Source organism: Aphelocoma coerulescens, assembly GCF_041296385.1.
Source record: "Aphelocoma coerulescens isolate FSJ_1873_10779 chromosome W unlocalized genomic scaffold, UR_Acoe_1.0 ChrW_unloc_scaf_1, whole genome shotgun sequence".
Lineage (NCBI taxonomy): Eukaryota > Metazoa > Chordata > Aves > Passeriformes > Corvidae > Aphelocoma > Aphelocoma coerulescens.
In genome coordinates, this window is record NW_027184080.1 from 16,988,492 (window position 1) to 17,004,022 (window position 15,531).

Genomic DNA, 15,531 nt, shown 5'->3' on the forward strand with positions numbered 1-15,531 from the left:
GGCGAGCGAGGAAGCACCCAGCTTGCTGTGTTCCAGTCAGCTTTTGGCCAGTTGTTTCAGTTTCTGGTTCTCTGGAGAGAGACAGAGAGTTGGACTTTGCTTTTCCTTCTCTGGAATTCCGGATTTTCTCCCTTTTCTACTGGACTGCTTTCAACCTCAGAGCACATCAGGAGGACTTTTCATCGGGCACAGAGGGCCTGGCCCTGGGCCAAGCCCCAGGTCCGAGGAGACCAAAGAGAGGACTCTAACACTATCCCAGGTTTTTCCTCCACAGCGAAAGATTTTACCATTTAACCTCATTTTCCTTTCCCGTGTGTTTGTTAAATAAATAGTTTTATCTTCTTCACTTTCCTTCGAGGAAAATTTTTTTTTTTTCCCGAACCTGGTGGGGGAGGGGTGGTTGTGCCTTCTATCAGAGTATATATTTCTAAATTTGGCCAAACCGGTACACATGGGAAGTTTATAAAAACAGGGCACAGCCCCACACAGTCGCAGTGGCCCAGGTCAGCGGATCGGGATTCCCCAGGGGCGGGAGAAGGCCTCCACCCAGAGGACAAAGGCAGCAACGCCCAGGCTCAGACCAGTGTCTGGTATGGCGTCAGCCCGGGCACTGGAAGCGAGATTGTCCTATGAACCGTGCCGCGACCCCAGCGCCACAATCATCAGCGCCACCGGGAGCAGTGACTGTAGCACAGCTGTACCAGGAGTGACGGGGACCGGCGGGTCCCTCCCTAGCTGACCTGCTCGTCAAAGCTAAGCTAGGGGAACGGGAGGTGGAGTTTTTGGTAGATACTGGAGCCACATTCTCAGTCCTGAATCAGACTTTGAGTCCTGTCAGTAATGATTATGTCCAAGTTGTTGGGGCTACAGGGAAAACTGAGAAAGCCTATTTTTTGAGACCCTTAAAATTTACATTAGGCAAAAGGATGGGAATACACCAATTTCTATATCTTCCAAACTCGCCTAAACCTCTGCTAGGCAGAGATCTATTAACCTGGTTACAAGCAAAAATAGAATTCACAGAACAAGGAATGAGACTACAGGTTCCTGAAGAAAACTTAATTTTGGCCTTAAGTTTAGCAAATATCCCTGAAAAAGAAGGAATACCCATAGATGATGAGATAAGAGATCAAGTAATCCCACTAGTATGGGATGTTAAAATCCCAGGAAGATCAAAACGAGCTTCCCCAGTGGTTATTGAATTATTAGAAGGGGCACAGCCAGTGTCAGTCAAACAATATCCACTAAGGCATGAAGCACGGGTGGGAATAGAGCCAATAATTGCCAAATTTATCGATCAAGGGTTGCTGAGAGAATGTAGGACCCCCTACAACACCCCAATTCTACCAGTACAAAAGCCAAACGGAAGTTATCAGTTAGTCCAAGACCTAAGGGCAATAAATGCAATAACAAAAACACTGCATCCCATAGTAGCCAATCCTTATGCTTTACTTACAAAATTACAAAGTAATTTCGTGTGGTTTTCAGTTTTAGATTTAAAAGATGCTTTCTTTTGTCTGCCATTAGCTGAAAGCAGTCAGGAAATTTTTGCCTTTGAATGGGAAAACCCCAAAACAGGGAGGAAAAGTCAGCTCACATGGACTGTATTGCCACAAGGATTCAAAAATAGCCCCACGATATTTGGAGGTCAATTATCCCAAGAACTGGAAGCCTGGACACCGCCACTTGGAGAAGGTACACTTCTGCAGTACGTCGATGATCTACTGATAGCAACAAGGACCCGTGAAGACTGCAAGAACTGGACTGTAAATCTTTTAAATTTTCTGGGACTAAGTGGATATAGAGTCTCCCCTGAAAAGGCTCAGCTAGTCCTCCAGAAAGTTACATATCCACGGTATGAACTGGCAGGAGGGGAGAGAGCCTTGGGAGACAACAGGAAAGAGGCAATTTGTCAAATGCCCAGGCCAACCACAACCAAAGAACTAAGAACTTTTCTGGGAATGACAGGATGGTGTAGATTATGGATCTACAACTATGGACTCATGGTGAAACCTTTATACCAACTCCTAAAAGAGACTGGGGGAACTCACCTATGCTGGACACCAGAGACTAATAATGCATTTATGTAGATACAAAAATGCTGCTAGCAAGGATTTTCTTGCTAGTTTCTAAGTCCGTGAGAGACTTTTCTCTCTCACAGAAGAGGTGGCAGGGAATGTAAACAACCCAGACACCTGCAACCTTGAAAAGTCTTGTTTATGGTATAGTAGAAAAATATTTTGACAATGGATGTTTTAGGATTTTGGCCAATCACCCCCAAGGGGTGGCTGGTCCTTTGTCCAATTAGGCTATGAAGAAAAAGTCTATAAAAGAGTTTGTAAAATAATTAAATAAATCAATCTTGCTGCACAATTCCTGCCTGCTGGATCTTCTCCTCCTCCTCCTCCCTATGGCTGCGGGACACGGTGCTATACCGTAGGAACCAGGACTGCGGTAATATTTGGTGCTGCCCGACGTGATTTGCACTCTCTGACGTGCCCTGCTGCTGCGACCCAAGCCGAATTCCTCTAGAGATACGCTGTTCCCCTTCCCCCCCGGGACCGGGAGGTCCGACAGAACTGAGAAATGGCGAACAGCGGCTCACAAATCAAAGCTGCTGTGCAGGTCTGGAAAGGTGTGTTTAGTATAATGCACACCTCTATTCCTGAAAACTCAGTTCGGGAATTATTAGACTGGGCTACTTTAAAAGGGATTTCCATGGACAAAGATACTGCCCTGGACTTTGCCTTATGGCAGGAACTCGGATGCGCTGTCCGACAGGAGCTCCCGACTGGGAACCCAACAGCGTTCGAATTATACAAAACCTGGCGTTCATTATTTATCCTGCTGACAGACCTTGACTGTGATAGCAGGGCTGGCTCGCCTATTTCGGTGATGAGTGACAGAGGAATGTCTGAGGGGGGCCCCGTTGACTGGGCTTCCGGGGCAAATGATGGTGGATTGGGAAAAACCCCCCCGGCTCCACAGGCAGAGCCTGCGTTGGCTCACCCTGCACAATTGCAGGACTCCGCAGCCCCCAGGAACCCCGCGCCGCCAGAGGCGGGGGTGTCAAGGCAGCAGGAGGGCGCACAGCCTGCCTTGCCTTTCGGCTGGACGGCGGCCACGGCTTATCCAGGGCCGCTGATCAGCAGCTTAGCCACTTGGATGCCCAGAGTGGCTCCTAGCTTGGTTCCATATGGACCTGGATCTAACTTCTTAGCCGGCGTAGCGCCGGGCGTGCCGGCCCCGGGACTCCCTGGGTGTGGTCGGCTGCCCTCCCTGGCGCTGGACTGTTCTGCGCAGTCGCAGAACTGAGCCATCGACCTTTTATTGCAGCATCTGCCTTTGCTGACAGAGCTACTAAACCTCTCCCGAAAGATGGAGGACCTGCTCAGCCTGCTAGAGCGGCGGATGCCCGAGCCCGTGCCGGCCGCGCCGCCAGCGCCGGCCGCGCCCCCGCCGCCAGCACATCCTGCACCGCCCGTGCCGCCAGCACCGCCTGCGCCCCCCCCCACCATCCGTGGGAGACGCGGCTCGGAGCCAAGAAAAGGCGCTGCGGGTGGCAAACCCGGAAGGGGCGCGGCCAAGGGAAAACCCGGACGCGGCTGCGGCTGCAGAGATGCGGCCAGAGACGGCGGCTGCAAAGCAGCGGGCAGGGGCGGCAGCGCCCAGCACGACCCCCAAGAACGGGCCAGAGGCAGCAGCGCCGGGCGCGGCTGAGGAGGGCGAAACAGCAGCGGAAGCGGCGACCGAGAGCAGCGCTGAGCCCCAGAGACGGCGGCGGCAGTTCCAGTACCAGTTCGGTCGGGGCTGGCCGAGATGACCTCCCGTATAGAAACTGGTGTAATAACTGCTGCGCAGCCAGATGTAGTCTGTCCTGTCTGTTCTGCCTCTAGCGAACTTAGCCAAAATGCCCCTCTCCGTCCATTTCTGTTCACTCCCAGCACCCCAAAGTTGCCTTTGCCTGATGATTCCTCGTCAGGCAGTGAGGCAGATGAGGTTCTGGCCCCAGGTCGTCAGGCGACTGTAGCAGCACGGCGAAGGAAAAGGCTGCGCCGGCCTCACCCCTGGACCTTTCAGGACTGCACAGTAACAGTGCGTCCGATGCATTATAATCGCTTCTTAGAGTCCCTTAAGATGCGAGCATTGGAGGAGGGTGACTGGAGGTTGTTAGAAGTCCTTGGACTGCCAAATGGATCTGAGGATTCTGGGGGTACCCGGGGAGCTGTTACACTCCATCCACAGGCTGTGCCAGAAGTTCAGGATGGTAGTGCTTCCCCTAAAGGGGAGATCCAAGCTTTCCCAGTGTATAAGGCTCTCCCAGATTCAGGGGAGCCTGACAAGCATGAGGTAATTGCTTGGAAAGTTGCCCAGGACCTCCAATCCAAGGTGGCACAATATGGACTAGGTTCTGCTGAGGTTATGCAGATAATAAGGGTGATAAATACAGATTTGCTTTCTCCATTTGATATCAGACACTTAGATCAAATTCTATTTCAACCTGTACAATTTACAGTTTTTGAGAAAACCTGGAGAAAGCTGGCCAACAAGACTGCATTAGCAAATATGCAGCTCCCTGCTGCTGATCCTAGACACACAGCAGGAGTGGATGCTTTGATGGGGACCGGTCCCTTCTCTGATCCCAGTCTACAGGGTAACTTGCCCACTAGCGTCCTGCAGCAAGCTCAACAGGTTGGCATGGCTGCCCTGTTGAAAACCATCGAGTTGTCTGTGCCCAGAAAGCGATATACTGAAATAGTTCAAGGCAAATCAGAGTCACTCCTCTCCTTTGTAGAGAAAGTCGCTGCTTCTCTCGAGAAGCAGGTTGAGGATGACGGGTTAAGACAGTTGTTGTTAAGGCAGTTAGTGAGAGATAACTCAAACGAGGAGTGCAGAAAAATCATAGATGCCTTACCAGGGGACCCTGAGGTAACAGACATGGTCGAGGCCTGTGCTAAGGTGGGATCTGGGAACCAGAAAAGGTCTGCTTTGGCTGCGTTCCTGCAGCCTGTTCACGCATCTTCTGGTTGTGAACCAAAGAAACCAAAACAGGTGAAGAAACGGAAGCGGCCTAAGCCGAGCCAAAAAGAGAACACACCGATCCCCCAGTGCAAGAGGTGTGGCAGGCCAGGCCATTGCTCGGACTATTGTAGATCCCAGACTCATGCCGATGGTCGGCCTTTGTCGGGAAACTTCCGCCGGGGTGCAAGGAGGGGGAATTGCTCTCTGATGCAGTCGCTCCCCCAGAGTGGCACAGGTACAGGCACAGGCCTACCCAGCCACCCTAGAGACGGCACCCAGGGATCAGACGGTTTTGACGTCCACACCGCAGCCGCAGACGTCTTAGACTCTAGCGGTATTTATAAGGTCCCCTTGGACGCATATGGACCCTTAGCCCAGGGGTCCAGTGCTATGCTGGTGGGAAAACCTGACGTTGCCCATCAAGGAATCTTAGTGCACTCAGGAGTTATTGATGCTGACTTTAAAGGTCAGATTTGCGCTATGGTCTCCACACAAAAACCCCCTGTAACTATTCCTGAAAAGACCTGCCTTGCTAAATTAGTGCCTTTTAAGTCTTGTGTCCCCAGGGTAGAACAAATTCAGGAAGATAACGGCAGTGGATCTACGGGAATTCCGCAGGCCTTCTGGACTGCAGACATCTCTGACCAAAGGCCACAGATGACATGTACCCTGGTCCTGCCAAGCGCCCAACCACCCCGGATTCAGCTTCGAGGTTTGATTGATACGGGTGCTGATGTAACTATCATCTCCTTCTCTGCATGGCCTCCCTCATGGCCTTTAGCCCCGGTGGGATCGGCCATCGCAGGATTAGGAGGAACCACACAGAGCTATTTAAGTGAACGGCCTGTGGTGGTGAAGGACTCAGAGGGGCACCCAGCTATGATTAGGCCTTATGTTGCTACCACTTCCTGTAACCTTTGGGGATGGGATGCGTTGGCAGCTTGGGGCATACGGATTGGGACAAATTTTAGCAGGGGTCACTGTGTGTAAGAGCGCACAGTATTCTACACTGCCTTTGAGGGGGTTGATTAACACACCAATCCGAGTCAGACTCTGCTGAGTTAGTTGAATTAAGGGCTGTTACCGTGGCTTTTCAGCGATTCTCACAGGGACCTTTGAATTTGGTTACTGACTCTGCTTATGTAGCAGATATCACCCAACGCTTAGATTGTTCCCTTCTGAAGGAGGTGAACAATGCAGCTCTGTTTTCTCTGTTGCATCCTTGTGGTCTGCAATTCAGGCTCGAGTGCATCCGTATTACATTCTGCACATTCGAAGCCATACCAATTTACCAGGGTTTCTAACAGAAGGCAATGCCAGGGCTGACATGCTGGCCAACCCTGCGTGGGTAGGGCCTCAGCCTGACAAAATTGCACAAGCCAAGGCATCGCACGGTTTCTTCCATCAAAGTGCACATACCCTGCAGAGGCAGTTTCATTTAACGCCAACCGAGGCGCACAACATTGTCAGCGCTTGTGCTGACTGTCATGGACTCGCTGCGCCTTTGCCAGCGGGGGTAAACCCCAGAGGGCTAAAAGCCTTGCAGATTTGGCAAACGGATGTAACTCACGTCCCAGAATTTGGTCGGCTTAAATATGCAGTGGCAGCTATGATCCTGAACATAGAAGAAGCTCACAAGTTCACACTGGGCCAGCAGAGAACTGTTTTTGTCTCTCACACAGTGTCAGCAGTGCTCACACAGAAAGGAAATCACTGGTTAACCCCATCTCGCTTTCTCAAATACCAGGCTGTCCTAGCAGAATCAGAGGATGTGAGTATCCAAGTAACTAACATTTTAAACCCAGCAGCTTACCTCTAAGGCAAGGCTGCTGAGGAGCCTGTACAGCATGACTGCATTGAAACCATGGAGGCAGTTTACTCCAGCTGCCCGGACCTAAAGGACCCTCCGCTAGAAAATGCAGACAACTGGTTCACTGATGTGAGCAGTTATATCAAGAATGGTAAGCAGCTCGCTGGGTATGCAGTTAAAACCACAGACGCTGTCATTGAGGCAAAACCGTTACCTGTGGGGACATCAGCTCAAAAGGCTGAAATAATAGCCCTAACTCGAGCCTTGGCATTGGCCAAAGGAAAACCTATCCACATTTGGACTGATTCAAGGTATGCCTTTGGGGTGGTACACGCTCACAGGGCTATCTGGAAAGAAAGACGTTTATTAACCTCACAGAAGAAAGAAATCAAGCATGCTACTGAAATCATGCAGTTACTGGAAGCAGTGGTAAAACCTTCAAAAGTGGCTATAATGCATTGTAGGGGACACTCCCAGGGTAACACTATCCCTGAACTGGGAAATGCTATGGCAGACAAAACAGCAAAGGCAGTGGCTGGCGGGGATCAAATTCAAGCCCTTGCTCTAATCCCTTCTAACATCCTTATGGGTGAAAACCCCCCACCATATGACACTGATGATTTAAATTGGGTACAAGAAGGGAAGGGACAAATAGGATCTGATGGGTGGGCTAAAATAAAAGATCTCATTGTGATACCCAGAAAACTGCTAAAATTATTCATCCAAAGCGAACATTCTAAGACACATTGGGGAGTTGATGCTTTATATAACCATTTGAAGGACAAAGTGACAGCATCAAAACTGAAGGAAACAATATAGGACATAACTTCCACTTGTGAAATCTGTCTTAAAAACAATCCTAATACCACTGTTAGGCTAAGCACAGGAACTATCACTAAAGGAGTTTTACCCAGGGATGTGTGGCAAATTGACTTCTCTGAATTACCTAGGAAGGGGGGATACAAGTACCTTCTAGTCCTCACAGACACTTTCTCAGGCTGGCCAGAAGCTTTCCCTTGTAGAACAAATAAAGCTAGAGAAGTTGTTAAAGCTTTAATACAAAAAATTATTCCACGATTTGGGGTACCCTGAGAAATTAATTCTGACAGAGGATCACACTTTGTAGCCCAGGTGGTGCAGAAAGTCAGTCATTTACTAGGCATACACTGGCAGTTACATACACCATACAGGCCTCAGGCAAGTGGACAAGTGGAAAAGATGAATCACTTAATAAAGCAACAATTAGCCAAAATTTGTCAAGAAACTAATTTATATTGGTATCAGGCTCTGCCCATGGCTTTGCTAAGAATTAGGGTAAAACCACAGCTCAAAGAAAAATTAAGCCCCTTTGAGATTCTGTATGGAAGTCCCTATGGAACAAACGTGATTCACAATGACAGTGTGGCTTTGGTAGAGCAAAGCTACCTAATAGATTATGTAAAGCATTTAGGTCAAAAATTACAGTCAATACACACTACAGTTGTTAATTGTCAACCACCACCACCTGATAAACCCTTTCATAATGTGAAACCAGGGGATTGGGTTTATGTTAAGTCTCTTTCAGGGGATCCACTCCAGGAGAAATGTGAAGGACCTTATCAGACACTGCTGACCACTCATACAGCAATTAAAGTACAAGGAAAACCGACCTGGATCCATTATACCAGGACCAAACCTGCGCCAAAGCCAGAGTGGGAGGCAAGAAGAACAGGACCTCTGCGCCTTCAGCTACGAAAAATCAACACAACATGATTTGGACCATACTGGTAACATTGATAATTGGGGTAGGTGCATGGGACCAGAACACATACCTTCGATTGCTCAAAGGTGTTGTTGGAAATTTTAATCTAACTGATTGTTGGATATGTTCTCAGCTGCCTGAGAATTCTGCTAGAGGCTTTCCTTTGGTTGGGGCAACATTCCCTAATACAACAGAAATCTATGCTGCACTTAGTACTAACAGGCTTTCACATTATGTCAACATATCCCTAGATCAACTTCAGTGGAAGTTGGAGTTTGAAGAGCCAATACTTGGGTCCTCACCAGTATCCTGTGTGCAGAGGTGCTGGGAAGAATCTGTACCTAAAAACTCAGGGGGGAATAAGACAGACTCCAAATGCGGGAACTTAACATTTATAGGCAGCTACCCCAACTGCTCAGAATTCTGGACGTATGGGGCAGGCCAACATGTGGAATAAGAATCAAACAAGACAAGGACCAAAGCCCAAGGGTTGGCCGGTGCCCACAGGGCGGGGTTGGTACTAGATATGTGGTCACAGCGCCTATAAAGTTTTACCCTTAGGATGGCGAGGCCGCTGTGCCATAGGACCGGTATTTCCCCACATTACTGTTGTTTCTCAACTAAAAGGCTTGCTCCGAACTTTTATACGGAGGACCAAAAGGACATCAAACCCCTTAATAGATAGGCCCACTAGATTTCACAGCTTTGCCAGATGGTTTATACCGGGACTCGGAGTAAGTGAACTAGAGAAAGCAATAGTGAACCTTTCTGCTACTGTAGAAACTATAATGAATGCCAGTGCAGATGCCATAAGAGCACAGCAAATCGAGATTAAGAGCATCTCACAATTAGCCATACAGAATAGACTTGCATTAGATTTGCTGTATGTCAAAGAAGGAGGAGTATGTACAGTAATAAATACAAGCTGTTGTAGTTATGTTGATTTAGACAAACGAATAGAAACAGATTTGCAGACAATTCTGGAAAAAACACAGACACTACATCAGATCACTTTAGACGACACTTCTTGGGGGTTTAAAGAGGTATGGGACAAACTTACATCATGGTTACCCAACTTATCCTGGCTTAAACAATTGTTTGTAATAGCTATTTGTGTTATTGCATTCCTACTTACTGTTTGTATTAGTAGTTACTGTTGTATGATACTATGTACTTGGAATCGCAATGCTTATGCTCAATGGCACAAGCATAAACTTAGAAATAAGATAGAGAAGGGTTCTTACTTTAAAGACATGCAAGATTTGTAAAGAATTACAAATAACCAAAGAAAAGGGGGGATTGAAGAAGGGGCAGTCAATAACTAACTCATGTAAGCACAAGTTAACTATTAGGAGACAGCAAATGTTAGTTCAGACAGAAGATGTTAATTACGAAGCCTGAGAAGCCGAATTCACCCTAATCTTGTCAAGATAGAGGGGACAAGGATCATCTCAGAGATTGCTGAATCATTCCTCAAAGGACTACGCATGCCCAGGGAGAAAGGTGAAAAGTTCACTGAGAGGATGACTGTAGATACAAAAATGCTGCTAGCGAGGATTTTCTTGTTATTTTCTAAGTCCGTGAGAGACTTTTCTCTCTCACAGAAGAGGTAGCAGGGAATGTAAACAACCCAGACACCTGCAACCTTGAAAAGTCTTGTTTATGGTATAGTAGAAAAATATTTTGACAATGGATGTTTTAGGATTTTAGCCAATCACCCCCAAGGGGTGGCTGGCCCTTTGTCCAATTAGGCTATGAAGAAAAAGTCTATAAAATAGTTTGTAAAATAATTAAATAAATCAATCTTGCTGCACAACTCCTGCCTGCTGGATCTTCTCCTCCTCCTCCTCCCTATGGCTGCGGGACACGGTGCTATACCGTAGGAACCAGGCCTGCGGTAATAGATGACTACTGGCCTTCATCAGAAAAGACCCCCGAGGAAGAGGAGAGGCCTTCCTCAGCGCGACCACCAGGACACACAGCGCATGCGTGGCCCATATGCTAATGACTTCCAAGAAATAATTTGTATAACCACACCTGTCCCAAGGAATGTGATGAATATTCATAATTTAACCCTTAATACTCTGTTGTAGAGAGCAACAGGTGTATGTGTTTGGAGGAGCGATCCCCACACACCCGGCGTGCCGAATAAAGCAAATACCCACTTCTCTGACTCTGTCTCTGAAGTGTCTCCTGGCCCGGTTGCGGCACGATTCACTTGATTCAATTGAGGGTGCTGGGATTCCCGAGATATATGGGAAGGGTGGGATCCCCGGCATGGGCGGGGGCAGGGCTCCCCCCCCGCTCCATTGGGGCGAGAGTGCTGCCAGGGGAAAGGCCCCCCGTGCGGGCGGAGGGATGGCTGGCAGGGGAAGCCCCGGAGCCAGGGGGAGGAGGGCAGCTTCTGGTGCTGGCGGGGGAGGCAATACTTCTAAAGGGTCCGAGCCTTTTTTCTCTTCTGTTTGCTTTTTCTCTGGGGTTTCCGATATTTTAAAGACTTTGGTTCCCAGAGGTTTTGTAATTCCTGTCCAGCAAGAAGCATATTCTCCCTCCTCCAGGTGAGATGGCTCTTTTGAATTTACAAATACATTTAGAGCCTGGCAAATCCATGCCTCATCAGACCCATATTTTGGCCAGTACACATGATCAGATCTGATGTCCTTTTTTACCTACTCTTTCATGCAGAATTGAATAATTTTTACTTTATCTTTTCCTTTTGTAGAAGGATCAGTTTCCCAGTTCGCGAGTTTGACCCCAAGGGGACTGCCTTGGGGTATATCCTCTGGCACCCTTTTATAATTTGAACTTAATTTATTAGGTTGTTGTCCCATTTTTCTAGGAGTTCTCTATTCTAACTTACTCAAAATACTAATTTATCCCCCCCTTTGAAATACTAATTCATTCCTTTAAAACACCAATCTTCACTGCTGTAAAATACTACCCACCCTTTCACAGTACAAAAAACAAAAAAAAAATTTATTATAGCCCACGTTCCCTAAAAGCAAAGTTAACTTCTAATTACACAGTTTTTCATTCACACATTCACTCTTTTTTAATATTTGTTCACTCACTCATTCCTACTCACAACAGAATAATAAGGTACCTCTTTCAAGTCACTTGTTAGTATCCACCCAGGGGTATGATATAATCCTTAGGATTCTCGGTGCTCTTGGATTTCCCTCAACCCAGCACTGCTAGCATCTAACCCCCAACTTCTCTTGGGGTACTTTTAGGCCCTGGGTGCTCTTGGAGTTTTCCTCAACCCAGCATATGGGGGAGGGGGGGGGGGTAGCTCCCACTTTGCAACCCCTTCCCTGGGACCCCGTCCCAGTCACCCCGGGAGATTCTTTCACTCCTCTTATCTCTCGCTTCGTCTCCTCGCTGGCCGCTGTTCTCGCCAACAAGACGGAACCACAGCACTCAGAGACTGCCACACTCGCTTCGCAGATCTGGGGGCAACCAGTCCGCGTCTCATTCACACACACTCATCTCCCGTAACCACCCCCTTTTTCTTTGGACAATACTTACCAGTCCTGTTTCTTTTCCAGTGTCCGTGGGGTTTTTATTGAGAGCGCTCTCTTTCATTTGCTTTATTTTTGTGTCTTTCTTGTCCTCCGGGTGTTGCCCTGCTGCCACCAAATTGCGCCAGAGGATGCTAAGCAAGGGTCCTGCCAACTGGGGCGGGAGGCGCCTTACCCTTGCTTCTTGAATCCTCCCACGCTTTTCAGAGGCGAGGTGTAGCACCTGGACGAGCTCCCAATTGTGAAAAACGAGGTTCACTCTCCTGTGAGAATTTAAAGGGTTTAATATAAAGACAATAATAGACACATAAAATAAAGCAAAGGGGTAACAGCCGGGTGCTTGGCGCTCTGCCAAGAGCACACCTGATGCTAGAGGTGAGTCCTTTTTATACCATTTTTACTGTCTGTTCTCTATTAATATTCAAACTTTTCCTGGAGCTGTTCTGCATGGCCACTCCTTGGTTCCGCCTCTTTAGAGCATGCGTAGTCTTCTGCCTTGTGGTTTTATTTCTCTTGATTCTTGGGGTTGGGCCCGCTAGGCAGGAGTCGATGGTAGGGTGGATCTCTTAATTCTCCAGATAGTCAGGGCTGATTGCAGCTTTGGGCCTCTTCGTCTCTCTGGGCAGAGTGGTGATAACGGCTGTCGGACTCTCCTGGCCGTCCGTTCTCCGGGCAGAGTAGCCTTTAGGCCCTTTTGTTCCCTGGACAAAGTGTTGATTAGCAGCTTCTCGGGCCTCATCCTCTGTTCGCTTGGAGGTTATCGTACTTGCTCACACTTGCTAACATTCTTGCTAAAAAGAGAGAAAACTACATCCACACAGCAAAAAGCATTTCTAACATTATATAATATCTACCTTTATACTTTGCGAGAAGCAAATATAATATATGTTTATTACAGGACATTTCCCATGGGGTGTCTCAAATTGTTAGGAGGATGCAGCCTCCTTTTTATCCTAATTTCCCAGCCGCATTTCCCTCTCTCTTTCCCCATTGGCTGAGGTACTAGAGAGGTACAGACTTCCCAAAATGCCTAATACCTTAGACTCCCTTCTAATGTATAACCCCCCCTTTATTTTAATTCTTATGGAATTTATGATTCTTCCCATTGTTTCTTTTGATGAGTAGGAAAGACTCCACTACTAGAATAAGTAGTAAAGTAGGTATGTTTATTCCAGCCCTGGGACGCATGGGGGATAGCTCCTCTAAAGTCATGCGTACCAACAGCTGCATTCAGCTTGGTATACATCAGGTTACACTTCCATATTCATTAAGTTTCCCATACGCCTATACATATTAATCTCCTAGCCCCGCCTAGCCTCGCTTCGTATTACAATGAGCCCAAAAGTCATTTGCATCCAAGTTGCGCTTGCCCAGTGTTGTCTGGTGGTCGTGGGCAGGGGTCTCCGAGATGAAATAAGAGTCTTCCTCAGATGAAATAAAGGGTCTTCCTCATCCTGAACTTTTCACCTTTCCTCCCTGTGCATGCTCTTTATGCCCCTGGGCTAAGTCCAAACTTCAAGACTGGTTTGAGTTAGTTTTAGGTTAAAAACAGGATCTTTGGTCAAGATTCCTTCCCTTTATCAATAGTTTCATATCTTCTCATCCTGCTTTGGTAGGCACAATAAGTGTTGGGCAAGCAGTATGCATTGCTTTTAACAAACCACTTCTTAGTAAATCATTTAATCTCTGCTTCCCCATCCCCCTGATTCACTTTCATCTCTCAATATCCAATTTCATTTATCAGCAGACCTATGGTTTATTTGTAAAGACAAATCTCTTTCTTGCCATTCATCACTCAGTGGAATCCTTCCCATTGTTTCTTTTATCTCTCAGTACTAGTTTTATCTTCCAGCAGGTCCACAGCTTGTTTGTAAAGACAAGTCCCTCATTCCTTTCAATGAGATGAGGTACGTGGGGGATGCAGAAATCCATGCTCAACCCGTGCAAAAGTGCTCATGCCAGAGCCATAGATGTTGTGAGAGGCTTTTAGAGATTGAAGAAGAGAGCCTTTGCTTTCAGGCTGGAATAGTTCATCCTTAAAAGACTAAAACCCCATGACTATTATGACCCATGAGGGCAGTGTGGGAAGACTACAAGATTCATGGGAGGGATATTTTTTTCACTGCAGCAGATTTGGGCGGACTGTTGTTTTGTGAAGTTTGAAACCACGTGAGAGGAGTTTGCAGAGAGCTATCTTCCATGGGAAGAAACCCATGGCACAGCAGAAGAGACTCTTTGCCTTAAACATAAAGAAAGACTCTTAAGAAATGAAACACTGACCAAAACCCCGTGTTTGTTTCCTTTGCACGGGTTGGTGGAAAGAGAGACATACTGGAAAAGAAAGGTGTTCTGGAAGTTTGCTTTAGTTTCTCATTATTCTTTTTACTTTTAATTCTGTTAGTAATAAATTTTCTTTATTCTACTGTAAGTTTGAGCCTGTTTTGCCTTGAAGTTTTTCCGTTTTCCTCAATAATCCATATTTCACCTCATAAAATGAAGTTTTAATTTCCCCTTCTCTGCTTAGCTATAGCAGAGGCAAGTAAGTGAATAGTTTTTTCATGGTGCCAGCACCTAACCAGCATCAAACCACCACTGCTTAGAAATTTGAATGCATCTTTCTCTGAGGGAATTGTGGTAAATGGATTTCAGGATTTAATTCCTTTGTCTACGTGGGGTTTTGTGCAGAGCCTAAAGCTCCTATTTGGAGGGGACCTACACCCCTGTGCTTTTTGTGTGTTTTGTTGTGAAAAGCCAGAATTGGCAGGTTTCAGTCCTGAAGCCAATTCTGCAACTCCTATCTTGGGGGGACCCCCCGCCCCCACCAGTCTGTGGTTTGTTGTGGAGAGCTAGAATTGGCAGGTTCTAATCCTGAGGCCAATTCTGCACCTGCTGCCTTGTGGGGATGGTGTTGTCCCTATGCAGGCTTAGGTATTTATCATGCAGCTTCCTCTGTGGGGGCTATAAGAAAACTTTAGGGGAAAATATTTTGTTGTCCTTCCTTGGTTCATTTGTTAGTCACCTCCCTACCCCTGGGGTGGACTTGATGCAAAAAAAAAAAAAAAAAAAAAAAAAATTGGGATAGGGAGCAATTAGCTACTAAAAGATGATTGGATACTAAAAAGATGATTGATTATTAAAAAGGGCTTTAGCAGTGGCATTTCATGCTGCCAAATTCAATCATGTTTGAAAAAGAAAATCACTGGAATAAAAGGAGCAAACTGCTAAGTCTGACTGCTCCAGGGTGAAAAGCAGAAGCCTACTAAAACCCTGAAAGAAAAAAAAAGAAAAAGGCAACTCAAATGCCTAATTCAAAGACTGCAACTCTTGCAAAACTTTTTAAAAGCAGTCTCACTCCGCTGAACAATCAATTGGAGGACACCCTACTGAAAACCCGTGGATAACAACAAAAGTGGTGCAACAAGCACTTTATAGAATAA